General features: G+C 45.8%; 1 long non-coding RNA gene across 1 annotated transcript; it reads right to left on the bottom strand.

Moving 5' to 3' along the window:
* Window positions 1-8,895: 8,895 nt before the first annotated feature.
* LOC136572927 (uncharacterized) lies at window positions 8,896-11,755 on the bottom strand. The gene is made up of 3 exons (XR_010785828.1): window positions 11,674-11,755; window positions 9,785-9,861; window positions 8,896-8,977 (listed from the first exon to the last, which is right to left on the bottom strand). It is a non-coding gene; the product is annotated as an uncharacterized lncRNA (long non-coding RNA).
* Between the last annotated feature and the right edge of the window lie 873 nt (window positions 11,756-12,628).

Below are 12,628 nucleotides of genomic sequence, written 5' to 3'. Positions count from 1 at the left end.
CCTCTCTGCCCCTCTGCACTATTTGCAATGGAACTTAGCCCCACCCCCATCCCCGCCTCCTTTCATTGCAAATAGTGCAGAGGGGCGGAGAGGGGGCGGGAGCTCAGTTCCTGCTCCTGGCTCTTCCATCCCCCCCCCCCCTCCTGCAGATGAGTACGACGTATATCGGCTCAGCGTGAAAACCGAGCCGATATACGTTCGTGTGAATCCAGCCTTACAGTGAAGAAAAATCTGGTACTCATTAGTGTTGCAGGAATATTGTTTACATTTTCTTCAACAAATATTTTATTGAATTTTTTAAAAAAAAAGAGAACATGTAAATGACATATTGCAAATGTTACCCCGTGCATGGGCTGTACAATACACAGTTTATAGCCCATAACTTTACTATAGACAATCAAGTAAGTTTTTATTTAAATGTATTTAAATCTGTTAAAATTTTGTATCACGTTACAATCCACAATATCGAGGTTCATTTGACATGTCAGTCGATTCAAGACCGCACTGAGATCGCGGGACGGTTTCCATCCTGCCATGGATTTCCTCATATATTTTGTTACCCAATTTCAAATATAACACACTTAACAAAAAAAGATATCAAAAGTCGTACTTGCCCTAAAATGGTACCAATAGAAGCTATAGCTCGCTCCCCAAAACAACACCCTGACACAGCTCCATCAGTGCAAAAATAAGTTTTGGGGGTTAAAAGATTTTCATTTAAAGCATTTTTTTTACAGCAGTATAACAGGAAAAAATGTTAGTAATGGCAGTAATTGTGCTGACTGGCAAACTAAATTTAACAAGTCATTTTTCAACAATTCATGGACAGCCTAAAATCCACAAAAAAATAGTGCAATTGGGGTTAATTCACACGTCCATATATTGGCCAGGTTTTCACGCCCGGCCGATATACAGTGTCCCTTTTTGCAGGGGGAGGAGGCGGGCCGGGAGCAGTGCACTGAGCTCCCAGCCCTCGCCACTGTTTGCAATGGGAGGGACGGGGCAGAGCTATGTCCCGCCCCATCCTGCCCCCTCCCATTGCAAATAGTGGCAAGGGGACAGGAGATCAGTGCACTGTTCCTGGCCCGGCCCACTTCCTTCCCCCGCAGAAAGGGACACCGTATATTGGCCGGACGTGAAAACCTCGCCCATATACGGACATGGGAATAAGCCCTTAGACTGGTTGATTAATAAAATTCAATTTATTACTTTTTAGATTGCAAGGATAGAAATCCCCTACTGCATCCATCACAGCTGCGGCAGGAGATTGCAATGTTCTTCTACTGTTTTTAATGGGGTTGGCGCTGCTACTGGTCCCATTGAAAACAATGGCGATATCACAAAAAGATAGATGTTGTGTTTTTTTTTTTTCTTCCACACTGCATCGCAGGAGTGAAAACTTCGCAAATGAGAATGAAGCCATTGAAAATTATTGGCTTCATAGTCATGCGTTTTCACTTGCTCTCGCATCGCCAGAAAACCGCATGATCTTCTCGCCAGTGTGAAGGAGCCCTTAGACCGCTATGTTAATGGATAAATAAAAGAGTTATGATTTTTCAAAAGTGGGGAGGAAAAGTTGAAAGAAAAAAAAAAAGGCTGCATCCTAAAGGGGTTAATTAGGAGTGTGCACTGAGCTCTGAATATATTTTGGGGTCTGTTCTGGGGTATTTTGCCTCTGCTGCCCCCATCCTATGTTTAATGCTTCTGAGGCTCAGGGTGCATTTAGACGACCGTATATCGGTCATGTATTCACGCCAGCCGATATGCGGCGTCTCTCTCTGCAGGGGCAGGAGGCTGGAAGAGCCAGGAGCAGGAACTGAGCTCCCGCCCCCTCTCCGCTCTCTGCACTATTTGCAATGAAAGGAGGCGGGGCTAAGTTCCAGGAATTAGCCCCGCCCCGCCTCTCCTCATTGAAAATAGTGCAGGGGGGTGGAGAAGAGGCAGAGAGGGGGTGGGAGCTCAGAGCACTGCTCCCGGCTCTTGCAGCCTCCTCCCCCTGCAGAGAGGGACACCGTATATCGGCTGGGTGTGAAAACCCTGCCAATATACGGTCGTCTGAATGCATCCTTATAGTGTGTATGATACCACTGATCCATTGAAAGAAAAAAGCATTCCTCTAGATTTTCTGTCTATGAGAAGCATGCCACAGCAGAGGTGCGGGCAGTCATTGAAGCCTGAAGAGAAGACGAGCACGCCAATGCGAACTGCAGCAGAGAGAGAGCCTGAGAAAACTGAGTACGGCAAACTTTGGCGCTGTGCATCCCTGTCCTCTCATCTTAGACTTCACAGCTTGGTAGATAAAAGTAGGGGAAAGAAGACGATTGAGGCTATTGAGGTTCACTTCCAAAATCCTGTATTTGCCCCTCTAGTGCTACTATAACAGCGTTATTGTGTTCCCCATTAACAACACAATACAGCAAATATGAACATTTTACTTTTCATTATTTGCGTAGTGTTAGAAACATATGTTGGACCTCGCCTTGCAGGGGAATCTCAATGTAGGACGAGGTCTGACACGGGATTGGAAAGGGTTAACCACTAGAGATGAGCAAACATACTCATTAAGGGCGATTTCGCAATTGAGCATCGCTATTTTCGAGTACCTGGCCATTTGGGTGAAAAGATTCGGGGGGGGCAGGGGGGCGGTGTGGTGGAGCGGGGGGTAGCAGTGGGGAACAGGGAGGAGCTCTTTCTCTCTCTCCCCCCCACTCCCCTCTGCAACCCCCCGCTCGCTCACCCCCGCCGCCCCCCGAATCTTTCCACCCGAGTAGTCAGGTACTCGAAAATAGCGATGCTCTATTGCGAAATCGCCCTTAACGAGTACGTTCGCTCATCTCTATTAACCACATAAAGCATCCTGTTTTTCTTTATAGCTTAGGGCAGAGGACCCCAACCTTTTATGTTTCCCTTTGGAGCCTCCTTGTTTATCGCATCGCACAAAACTTGCAATTTTCATGGGATGCGATTTTAATATTAGAAACTCCTATTGACTTTCGCAATAAAAAAATTTCCCAATTTTATTGCATGCGATGCAAGATTATTCTCCAGAAAAACATCGCTGACCCTACAAAATCACAGGAACAAAGCTGCGATATCGATGCGATTTTTGTATCAGCGATATCAGTCACCCGTGTGATAGAGGCCTAAGTAACAATTATTGCTGCATAGATTGTTATGATATATTCAGCTAATACGTTTAGAGGTTTTTAAGAAGTTTAGGAACTCCGATCAATATGGTGTACATATTATATATGATGAAGAAAGTTCTGTGTTCCTCAATGTTTTCTGAAGGACGTTCAGGACACAGAATCCCAGAACAGAATAAGCCAGACCGTCTCTGTTCACTGCTGTAACTACTGTGATTATATCCTCTGGCAGTGGAGCATTACCAGAGAATGGCCAGCATATAAAATACCATTTTAGAGGATACTTTGTGAGACATGAACGTCTATAAGACATAACTCTGGATTATACAAGGAAATGTTTTCAGCTCCCTCACAATCAGAATTTTATGCTATATTGAGGAAAATTGCATGATCGCAAGCATCTCCATTAAATGTGGCTTGCAATTCCAACAGTCTATCATGGCTTGTTTCCCTAATAATAGGCCCTACTGTGATTTTCGGGGGGAGGGTGGGGTGGGAGCTTAAAACATAAGCCTTCCCCCGAAAATAAGCCCTAACTACACTACATGTAAAAAAAAAACCAATAATACTCTCCTAGCAGCCAGGGTTTGCTTCCCTTCGTCTGGGCTGCGGCGCTGCTGCAGGCTTCCGTGTCCTCCCGCAAGCCGACAGAGCAATTCTTCCTGATAGCAGGGTTTAAATACCCCACCTCCAGCAAGCTAATGCTCTGATTGGTTAATCAAGTCTGCGTTAGCCAATGAAAGCCGGCGCTCGAATAATCAATCGCAGCCATTCATTGAATGACATCATTGAATGGCTGTGATTGGTTAATCGAGCGCCGGCTCTCATTGGCTGACGTGGTGCTCGATTAACCAGTCAGAGCATTAGCTTGCTGGAGGCGGGGTAATCAAGCCCTGCTATCAGGAAGAACTGCTCTGTCAGCATGCAGGAGGACACGGAAGTCGGAAACCAATGCGAGAGCCGCGAACGCCGGCTGCTATGTAAGTATTATGAGACACCCCCGAAAATAAGACACAGTGCCTCTTTTGAGGCAAAAATTAATATAAGACAGTGTCTTATTTTTGGGGAAACACGGTAGTAGTGGTCTGTGATTTTACAATCCTATTGCTGACTTAAAGGGGGTTGTCCCGCGATAGCAAGTGGGGTTATACACTTCTGTATGGCCATATTAATGCACTTTGTAATATACATCGTGCATTAAATATGAGCCATACAGAAGTTATTCACTTACCTGCTCCGTTGCTGGCGTCCCCGTCGCCATGGTGCCGTCTAATTTCAGCGTCTAACCTCCTGATTGGCTGGAATCGGCACACGTGACAGGGCGGAGCTACGCGATGACGCGTAGAAGGGGGCGGAGCCAGAACGCAGCTCGTGCCGGACCGAGCCGAAGGCAGACCCTTCTGCGCAAGCGCGTCTAATCGGGCGATTAGACACTGAAATTAGACGGCACCATGGCGACGGGGACGCCAGCAACGGAGCAGGTAAGTGAATAACTTTTGTATGGCTCATATTTAATGCACAATGTATATTACAAAGTGCATTAATATGGCCATACAGAAGTGTATAAGCCCACTTGCTATCGCGGGACAACCCCTTTAAATGAAGGGCGTTTGTGTGCATTCCAAACATTTTTATTGTAGTAAACATTTGTTATGATGCAAATTGTTTCTACTGTCTTTATGTTATTTTATCACAAAGCTAAGCTTAGCTAGTTAAAGGGGTTTGACATTGGTGGTAGTTGGGGGGACACATTACCTGTAAAACGCAAACCCTAACTTTCACCTCTCGCTGCGCGCTGCTCCCTCGCCACCGCTGGCTGCTCTAGTCTCTGTTTACTTGGACTGGAATGGTCATTCGGGTTATTTATCCACATGAGGACTGTTGCCAATAGGAAGCCGGGAGGGACGTCACCAGTGACATCCTGTAAGTCTGCCTCAGGACTTCTACATTAGAAGCCCACTTATAACAGGTTTACGGAAAGTCACCAGGCCTGCTAACTGGGGAACGCACCTGTCAGATGCTGCAGCAGCGGAGCGCCAAAGTAGTAGTCCGGTGTCATGGTGAGTACATTGGTTTTATATAGTGTTGGGCACAGAAGTCCAAAACTATATAAAATCAATAACTTGGAAAATTCCTTTAATGACATGAAAAAATAGAAATACATTAAGGGCTCGGCCAGACGAGCATTTTTTCCTGCATGTTTTGCAAAACGCATGTATAAAAATTGCGCGACCAAAGCAGGAGATGCCTTTTTAAATTCGCACTTGGTGTACGGTCACATGATTGCAAAAGTCACACAAAGTGTGGTGCCATCGCTATCCCCTGCTGCGGCTGTGACAGCTGCAGCAGGGGATTCCTTGGATTTGAAACCCCTGGATGCTGTCACATCCAAGGATTTCACTTTGTTGTTGAAAACATAGGGAGAAGATTGCGATCCTCTGCCACAGCTGTGACAGGTGATTCCTTCATCCCTGCGCGCAGTCCCCTCATCTCTGAACACTGACAGTGCTGTCACAGTGTTCATTGATGAGGGGACTCCCCACGGGAATGAAGGAATCACCTGTCACAGCTGTGGCAAAGAATCGCGATGCTATCCCATTGCTTTCAATGCGGCCGCCGCTGCTGCCAGTGCTGTGGTGCTTCTGATCCCCATTGTATGGGATGAACAATATATGTAGCAGTGCTGTGTGTGTGATGTGCATGTAGAAGAGCTGTGTGGCGCCACCAGAAACACTGGTACAGATAGTCCCCGACTTGCGAACATTCGACTTACGAATTTCGCTAGATACGAACTATCTGTCCTGCACAGTATGATGTCATGCTATGGCATTACATCATACTGTGCAGGGACCGGACAGGCTTCTATCAAGCCTGATAGAAGCCTGTCCGGTCAGATCGCGGTTGCTGGGCAGCCGGGGGCCTCCTGAAAGGCCCTAGGGCTGTCTATGCAGAGCGCCTAGCAAGCCGTGCGCTCTATGGGCACTCTGCATAGGGAGCCCTGGGGCCTTTCAGGAGTCCCCGGCTGCCTAGCAACCACACAGCGTCCCGCGATCTCATCATGAGACGCTGTACGGGCCCCCTGAACGTCGGGTGCAGGCTGTTTCTTACAGCGGGCACCCGGCGGCAGCAGTTCCGACGAGCTGCGCCGCTCATCAGAACTGTTAACACTTTAAATACCGCTGTCAGAGCGGTATTTAAAGTGTTAACAGTTCCGACAAGCGGCGCGGCTCGTCTGAACTGCTGCCGCCGGGTGCCCGCTGTAAGAACAGCCGGCACCCGACGTTGTATGGAGCGGGATCCACCCGCGATCCCGCTCCATACTACCATTTGTTCGACTTGCGAACAAAACGGACTTGCGAACGGGCTCCTGGAACGGAACCTGTTCGCAAGTCGGGGACTAACTGTACTATGATTTCCTAACAATTACTAATTATTTTAAAACCAGCACATCTACACGTTTTGGGGCTAAAAAAGTCTCTTCCTCAGTATTTGCTGGGGATACACTAGACATAAAACAATATGGTGGAAAGTAACAGATGTGTTGTAGGTACGGTAGTAGGTAAGATATAGAGGAATAGGTTCAGAATAGAAAAATAGAACAGTATTTAATTAATACCTGGTGCATAATAACATTCAAAATCAAATAACCGAACAATACATAGATAAAAATGAAATCAAACATATTCTTCGGTTGCATATGTATAGTTTTTGCAGAGCGGCTGTGGGTTAATTGAATGAAGTGAAGCAGGGATGGATTTAATATTCTTACCTAGTGGTTTTGAAAATATATGGCTTAGCATTAGCTGCTAAAGATAATTTTTTAATATATAGCAATTTATCTATTTATTCATAAATATTATTTTATGCTGAATATTGAGGGGTTTTAGAAACATATTATGTGATCAGCCTTGTTGCTATTTTTTAATTAATACCCCTTACATCTGGAAGGGTAATAGAAAAGTTATCAGATATGTACACACATACTCCGTACCTTTCTTCATTATTATAGTGTGTTAAATGTTTAATTCGGTATTAAGTGCTAAGCCGGACACCGGTCAAGGCAGAGCGACTAGAGCAAAGCAAAAATGTAAACCTGTGTGTTTGTGTGTGTGTCCGGGTCTAGGAACTTCCTGATGAGGTGACATGGATTTAGTACGGCTGCTTTCTGCAGCAACATGAATACTTTTTTATGTAGATATAAAGTTTGTAGACTTTTATGTAGTGTATGTGGTCCAACCCCTGTGGTAGAAAAGATGACAGGCACAATAAGTACCCCATCCATTCTCCACCGTCTCCCCTCCTGTGCAAGATCAGTGTATTATTACCGTATATATTCGAGTATTAGCTGACCCAAGTATAAGCCGAGACAATAAGAGTTAACCACAAAAAACAGGAAAAACTTATTAACTCAAGTATAAGCCGAGCTATACTCGAGTATATACTAGGTAAAATAAAAACCTCCATACTCACCTCCCAGCCGGTGTCTGTGTCTGTGCGACATGCTGCTTGAATTCTCCACGCTGTTATCCCCCCCCTGTCCTCTCTGCTTGGCTCTGTCAGTGCTGTGTAAGTAAGCGCCGTGATTGGATTGAGCGCCAGCCAATCACAGCTGGCGCTCGATCCAATCACAGAGCTTACTTACACAGCACTGACAGCGGGGGATTTGAAAGCCGAGCAGGGAGATGTGAGCGGGGGAAATTCTATAGCAGCTTGATTGGCTGTAAATAATCGATCACCAGCTGTGATTGGCTGACGCTCGATCCAGTCACAGCTCTTGCTTACACAGCGCTGACGGCTGGGGATGACGCAGCCGAGCAAAGAGGATGGTGGGGGATGACAGCGGAGAGGATTCAAGCAGCCTGCCACACCGCCGCCAGAGACACAGGCGCCGTCTGAGAGGTGAGTATGGAGGTTTTTTTTTTTTTTTTTTAAACCTTCCCTGACTCGAGTATAAGCCGAGGGGGGCTTTTTCAGCACAAAAAAATGTGCTGAAAAACTAGGCTTATACTTGAGTATATACAGTATTTTAATTTTTTAAAATGCACATATAATAATTTTTTTTTTAATCAGTTAATACGAAATTATATATATATGCAAAACCATTTAAACATCCCCTGCTTGACTTGATTCAATTAACCCACCGCCGCGCCGCAAAAATTATACATATGCAACAGAAGAATATGTTCGATTTCATTTTTATTTATTCTTCGGTTATTTGATTTTGAAAGTTGTTGTGCACCAGGTATTAATTGAATCCTGTCCTTATTCGTCTATATCTTACCTACTACCTACAAAACATCTGTTACTTTCCACCAAATTGTTTCATGTCTAATGTGCCCCTAGCAAATACTGAGGAAGAGACTCTTATAGCCTCAACACATGGATAAGCACTACTCGCTCGAGTAATTGGCTTTATCTGAGTATCGCTGTGCTCGGGTCTAAAGAGTCGGGTGCCGGCACGGAGCGGGGAGCTGCAGGGGAGAGCGGGGAGGAACGGAGGTAAGATCTTTCTCTCCTTCTCTCCCGCCCGCTCTCCCCTGCGACTCACCTGTCAGCCGCGGCGGCACCCGAATCTTTAGCCCCGAGCACAGCGATACTCAGATAAAGCAAATTACTCGAGCGAGTAGTGCTTATCCGAGTACGCTCGCTCATCTCTATGCAGCACATTTTATGCAGAAAGTCAACAGCAAATTGGCTCTGTGTGAACACATCTGTCCGGAATAACAAGCACTAGCCAGGTGGAGAGAACTACCTTTGTACGATTCCAGAGCTTTCAGCTTTTCCTCATTGATGTCTGTTGCAATCACTGTTGCTCCTTCTTTAGCAAATGCCTAAAGACAGAAAAACAATAGAACTACTACAACCATTTATCAACCGTTAGCAGAAAAACACTTCCATCTTACACAATTCATTTTCTAACCAACCTGAAATATAAGCCCTACCCCCAAAATAAGCCCTAACCAAACTACATAAAAAAAGCAATACATTACCTAGCAGGCGCCGTCCGAGTCCCTCCCGCTGGTTTCCAGAGTCCCGGCATGCTTGCTTGCAGTCCTCAGCCGCCGACAGGAGATCGCTTTGTAGTAACGGGGTTTGCAAACTCCGCCTCTAGCAAGCGATGGCTCTGATTGGTCCTCAAGTGCTGCGGCTAAACCAATCAATGCAGCGCTCGATGAACCAATGCGATGGCTGTGATTGGTTCTTCAAGCGCTATATTGATTGTTTTTTGAGCGGTGCAGTTGAGCCAATCAATGTGCAGTGCTCGATAAACCAAGGCGATGGCTGTGATGGGTTTTTTGAGCGCCGTCTCTGATTGGCTGAGCCGCGGCGCTCGTGATCCAATCACACTACTTGCTTGCTGGAGGAGGGGTATTCAAAGCCCCGTTACCAGGAAGAGAATGCTGTCAGCGCGGAGGACACAACAGCCTGCCGCTGCTCCGCAGACCAACACAAGGCACCAGAACGCCCTCGTCTAGGCAAGTATAAGACACCCTGAAAATAAGACACTGTACCTCTTTTGGGGCAAAATTAATATAAGACAGTGTCTTATTTTCGGGGAAACGCAATAAGGTGACTGCACAATTTAAATAACTGGAGAGCAGTGATATTGACTAAACAGGGTGAATCAACGGACTTACAATGGCAGCAGAATGTCCAATTCCTTGCGCTGCTGCTGACAGCAAAATTACTTTTCCATCCAAGCGACCCATTCTAGCTGAAATAAATCAACAGAAAACATCTAATTACATATGTAATAAAAGCAACAGATTGTCTCCAGCTACTGATCCACATCATACATGTCCAATAACTACCAGAATTGTTAGTAAACTTCAGCATCCCCTTCCTGTTCACTGATGACAACATCCGGCCCGCTGCACTGAACAGTGAGCAGAGCCACCAGATGATGGACGGAAGCCTGAGCCGTAGACCCCGTCCATCAGAAAACCCCTGTAAGGCCCCGCTTGCGTATATAGCCACCCCACCTTCTCTGTTTACGTGCCATATTTATTAAAGTGACAGCGTATAGCACAACTTTAACCCCTTAACGCCACAGGATGTTAAGGGGTTAAAGTACCTGAATGCATGGTACTTAATGCAACAGGACATAAACTTACAACCTGCGAATGGCGGGGGCACAGGAGTGAGCCCATGCGATCCTCCAGTGAGAGCTGGCTGTGACTAGTAGTGCCAGCCTGCCACTGCAACAATGGGGATCGATGAGAACAGCAATCCCTGCTGTTAACCCCCTAAATGCCGCAATGTACATTGACTGGGCATTGCATTATAATAGCTTTTATGGTTCAAGTCCCCTACAGGGACATAACTAAAAAAAGTTTGATAAAAATACTGTTAAAAAAAAAAAACTTTCCCCAATTTTTATTAAAAAATAACCCCCACATATTTAGTATAATTGTAGCCATAACGACCTGTACAATAAATTGAATATGCCATTCATCCTGCATTGCCAAAACCGTAAAAAAACAACTAAAAAACGGACCCAAAATGCTTATTTTGCCTCCTAAAATATGCAGTATAAGTGATGAAAAAGTTGTATCTACCTCTAAATGGCACCAATGCAATCTACAGCTCGTCCCGCAAAAAAAACAAGCCCTCACAGAGCTCCATCCATGGGAAAATAAAAGAACGCATGGGACTTTGAATGCTCCAATGTCAAAACAGGTACATTTTCCCCCCCCCCAAAAAAAAAAGAAAAGCCTTAAAAAAGAAAAAAAAAAAAAAAAAAGTTTGTATCGTCATAATCGTACCGACCCGCAGCAAACATCATGTCCTTTATGTTGTATGATTATGCCCCTGCACACAGGTGGAAATTCTGCGGAAATTTCCCGCCCCTGGATGCCTGCATAGGAGTGCATTGCAAAACGCAATCCTATGCAGACGGTTGCGATTTGTCCGCGTGAAAACACACACGGAAAACTAATCGCGGCATGTTCTATTTCCGTGCGGGTCGTGCAGAGGCCGGCACAGAAATGTCACTCCCGGCCGCGCTCTGCGCTGACAGCCAGAACATAAAAGAGCCAGAGCCGCGGGACAGGTGAGCGCCACACTGGTAGGGGCTCAGGTCCGCTGCGAGAATTCTCACAGTGGGGTCTGACCCGGCCGTCTGCAGGCGGCCATACATTGTTCAAAAAAAAAGACAATGCATTTCCTCTCTCTGCCGTCCAAAAACAGAAAACTTTTACAATACAGCATGTGCGCCCAAAAATGGTACCAATGACAACTGCAGTTTGCCACGCAAAAACCAAGCCGTCACCCGGCCGCGCAGACGGAAAAATTAAAAGTTATGGCTTTTTAAAAGTGAAAATTAAAAAACCTTCGGAAAAAAATAGGCCTTAAGGGGTTAAATGGCTTTGATCAATTTGCAACCCACTCCATACAGCAATGATGAAAGACTGAACCCTGCTGAGGGGGCACCGTGCCCGACAGACCCCGCACATGTGCCAGTGCTTGCATCTGCTGTATGCTGGTACCGCACTACGGACTATCGGTTAGATACCGGAGCACCGACCTGTGTTCACGGCCCCGGGCTGCACTGCGCGAGCTTTGGACTGTCAGCAGTCACGTGGCACAAAGGAACCACTTCCCGCTGATTTAGCATAAGAGCATTCGTTACAGGCGGTCACATGGAGCCGGGCGCCATCTAGTGTTGAATATATGGAAGTACAAACAGTTGTAAAGTCTGCAGCTGCCTGCTTGTGCGTTGTTTTCGCAGGTAGAGATGGTCTCAGTCTTTATATGGCACGTATAATAACTGCGTACAACGGGACAGGAGGGTACAATACTGTAATAATGTATTACTACACAAGCCAAAATAATAAAAAAAGCTAACATGGAGGCTGGTACAGAATGGTTTACTTCACAAGAAGATATCCCCATGGTTCACATTTACAGATTGAGTGTCTAAAGGAAATAAATAATATGTGCTTGTTTTCTGTAAAAATTGAGATTTTACTATAAATTTCTAGACAAACTATCAGACATAATTAGGCAGAGAGGTTATTATGAATCATCTACTTGATGTGGGCCCCTCATGGTTGGGGGGTGGGGTGGAGGGACTTGTTATTTGTATAGCACCAACTTATTCTGCAGTGCTTTCAGGTAATTTATTTATTACAGTCGACCAAAACTGCCCTCACAAAAGTATTAAATGACCTGATGACTACTCCCTATTAATCCTCCTTGACCGCTCTGCTGCATTTGACACTGTTGACCATCACCTCCTTCTCACTATGCTTCACTCTATCGGCCTGAAGGACATGGCTTTCCCCTAGTTCTCCTCCTACCTCTCTTTCAGCATCTCCTTTGCTGGCTCTATGTCCTCTCCCCTTCCTCTCGCTGTCAGGGCTCGGTCCTTGGTCCCCTTCTCTTCTCTATCTACACAGCCCCAATTGGACAAACCATCCGCAAATTCGGCCTCCAATACCATCTCTATGCTTACAACATCCAGCTAGACACCTCTTCCC

Source organism: Eleutherodactylus coqui, chromosome 7, assembly GCF_035609145.1.
Source record: "Eleutherodactylus coqui strain aEleCoq1 chromosome 7, aEleCoq1.hap1, whole genome shotgun sequence".
NCBI classification, from domain to species: domain Eukaryota; kingdom Metazoa; phylum Chordata; class Amphibia; order Anura; family Eleutherodactylidae; genus Eleutherodactylus; species Eleutherodactylus coqui.
Note: the sequence above shows the minus strand (reverse complement) of the source record. Positions and strands in the feature narration are given on the sequence as shown.